This window comes from Tenrec ecaudatus, chromosome 9 (genome assembly GCF_050624435.1).
Source record: "Tenrec ecaudatus isolate mTenEca1 chromosome 9, mTenEca1.hap1, whole genome shotgun sequence".
NCBI classification, from domain to species: Eukaryota; Metazoa; Chordata; class Mammalia; order Afrosoricida; family Tenrecidae; genus Tenrec; species Tenrec ecaudatus.
This window is the reverse complement of record NC_134538.1, coordinates 107,152,579-107,155,801: the sequence shown is the minus strand read 5'-3', so window position 1 is coordinate 107,155,801 and position 3,223 is coordinate 107,152,579. Positions and strand designations below refer to the sequence as shown.

Genomic DNA, 3,223 nt, shown 5'->3' with positions numbered 1-3,223 from the left:
TTAAAGACAGAAAACGACCAAGAAACTCTCATAGATTAGAGAAGACTAAGGAGACCTGATGACTAAATACAATTTGGTATTCTAGATTGTATCCTGGAAGAGAAAAGGAAGAAAATTCAAATAAAGTGCGCAGTTTAGTTAAAAGTATTATATATATATGTTAATTTCTTAGTTTTGATCAATTTATCATGGTTATAAAACATGTTAACATTAGAGAAAATTGGGTGAAGGCTTTATGGGAATTCTCTGTATTATATATGCAACTCTTCTTATAAATCTGAAATAATTTTTAAATGAATTGTAAAAAATATGGAAATATTATATGTTCTATGCCAGGTTCTATTTTTTAAAACAAGTTTTTAAAAGTAAATATATCTATTCACAGAAAAAAATTTAATTGAAAATAAAAACAATATGGAAAGATTTTTCAAAAATATCTTTTAAAAATAAAGCATAAGAGAATTCTAAATCTGAAAAATACAATAGCTTAAGAGTTTAACAGCAGGTTAGACATAGATGAAGAGACAGGTAACAAATGTGAAATAAATTGAAAAAAATGCTCAGAATTAAACAAAAAAGGAAGAACAATAGGAAGGGCAGCCAAGAAGATAGAATAAGAGGCTTACATGATACAATGAGAAGGTATAACATTTGTGTAACTGACCCAAAAGAGAAGAGAAAGAATGGGAAAAAAGAAATTTGAAGAGATAATGTCTGATTATTTTTCAAGACTGAGCAAACATATCAAGAAATAGAATCAACCCTCCCCAGAAGAATATACTACACAACACTGAAGATACAGCCTAGGAAGTATGGCAGGTCTGCCCAGACCACACGGGAGCAAACTAAGAGGGAAAGTGAGAGAGAGTGGACAGCATCCTGGCCCACCAAGCTTCAAGGACAATATTCCAGCTTGGAGCAGCAAATGAGCAGAGAGGACCATAGGGTCGGCCTCACCACAGACACAAGATCCCCTTACTGACCCACAGTGCTACAGGGGACAGCACCAGAGACACAGTGTGGGAATTGTGTTCAGTCCAACTTCCCAACACAAGGGCATAGCACAAAGGGAGCACAATAGGCACCAAGGGGAGCAAGCAACAAAGTCCCCAAGGAATTCTGAAAATAGACTTCAGGCTTGGGTAGCAGGGCTTAGCACTGCATCAGACCTGATCGGAAAACATTCATAAGGGTCAGCAGACCCTGGAACTATTCATAGGGTTTTTTGTTGTTGTTGTTTGGGGAGGGTTTTTTGGTTTGTTTTTCTTTTCTTTTTTTCTTTTTTTTTTCCCTCATGTCTATCTATATCAGATAGGCAGGATAAACCATCCTAAGGAGGAAACAACAGGACCAATGGTTCAGGAGGGGAGGGGGCAGAAGAGAGGGGAAGTGGAGGAAAGATATGGGGGGAGGCAACAAGCCCAGGAACAAGGGGACAACAAGAGATCTAAAATCGATGGCAAGGAGGGCACAGAATGCCTGGTGGGGTTCGATCAAGTGCAATGTAGCCAAGAAGAACTACAGAGAGCTGAATGAAGGTCGAACAAGGTAGTGGGGCAGGAGGAAAGTAAAAGGAAATAGAGGAAAGAACTAGGAGTCAAAAGACATTTATATAGATGTAAACACAGACAAGTACATATGTAAACACATTAATATATAACGATAGGGATATAGGTCTATGTACAAATACTTATACATTAAGTATTAAGGTAGCAGACAGACATTGGGCCTCTACTCAAGTCCTTCCGCAACACAAGAACACTTTGTTCTAATAACCTGGTATTCTGTGATGCTCACCTTCCTGACAGGATCACTGAAGACAAAATGGGTGCACCAAAATGGGTGGTGAAGAAAGCTGATGATTCCAGCTATTAGAAGATATAGCATCTGTGATCTTAAAGGCTTGAAGTTAAACAAGCAGCCATCTAGCAGGGGAACAACAAAGCCCACATGGAAGAAACACACCAACTTGTGTGATCACGACATGTTCATGGGATCAGGTACCAGGCATCAGAGACCCAAAACAAACAACCATTTAAATGCAAATGAGGGGAGTCAGAATGGAGCCCTGAATTAGTTAAAGCTTATTGTGCCAACCTGGAGGATAAACACATGTGGGGTTAATTGAAGGGCAGAGGGATAAAGGCTCGGTGAGCCTCCCCTTTCTAGTTCTCAGGTCTCTTGCTTTGTGATGATCAGACCGGGTGCAGTTGCCTTAGCCAGTTCCGTTTCAGCTGACAAGGCTCACTTCCTGCAAGACATCCCTGAGAAGACGCCACATGGACCTACCCCGATGCAGCCCTGGGTACTGGAGCAGCCATGTGGAGACCCCTGCCAGCGCTGAGAAGCTTACACGTTCACTGATTCTGCTTTCCTCCTGCAGTTGGCATCACTGTGTGTGTTTTGTGAGATGGAGGATTTTGTGGATTGGTGTCAGACATATGGGTAATGTTGGACTTGGAGGCTTGGGCAGCACTGGGTTAAGATGTTTTCTTTTCTTTTTTTTTTTCAGTTTCTGGAAAGACTTTAATTTGGGGATGGGGAGAGGGGGGCACGGCACTCAGTCCTTCTTGGCAGCGGCCTTCCTCATGGCGGCCAGCACGTTGCTCAGCTCCTCTCTCTTCCTCTTGGACCGGATATGTGTGCCCACCCGCTTCTTGATGAACTTCAGTGCCCGCTTGTCCTTGGAGACCTTGAGCAGCTCCATGGCCCTTCTTCGTAGGGTGCGAAGCCGCACACCTCCCGGATCATGTCCCGCACGAACTTGGTGTGCTTGGTGAGGCGCCCGAGGCGGCGGCTGTGCCTCGGCTTGCTCACGTTCTTGGTCACCTTGCGGCCCTTGTCGAGGCCCACGGCCATAGGGTAGCCCACAGCCATGGCTGCGACTCTTCGGTGGGTGCCGTGGTGGAAGCTAAGATGTTTTCTTGATGTGCACTTAACTTTTATATAATACTTGAGTTTCTGTGGATTTATACTTGAATTTCCATGGATTTGAGTTTCTGTGGATTTGTTTCTCTAAAGTACCCAGACTAACACAATCCTCACAGAAGGGTCACAGGAAGAGATGAGCTAGCCAGGATGCAGTAAAGCATCGACAAAACAACATTCCTCTAGTTCTTTAATGCTTCCTCCCCACCCCCAGCCCCACCCCCACTATCATGACCCCAGTTCTAGCTTACAAATCTGGCTAGACTAGAGCATGTACACTACTACAAATAAGAGC

General features: G+C 43.1%; 1 pseudogene; it reads right to left on the bottom strand.

Annotated features, from left to right (window-relative positions):
* Positions 1–2,539: 2,539 nt before the first annotated feature.
* Positions 2,540–2,877, bottom strand: LOC142456477 (large ribosomal subunit protein eL36 pseudogene; annotated as a pseudogene).
* Between the last annotated feature and the right edge of the window lie 346 nt (positions 2,878–3,223).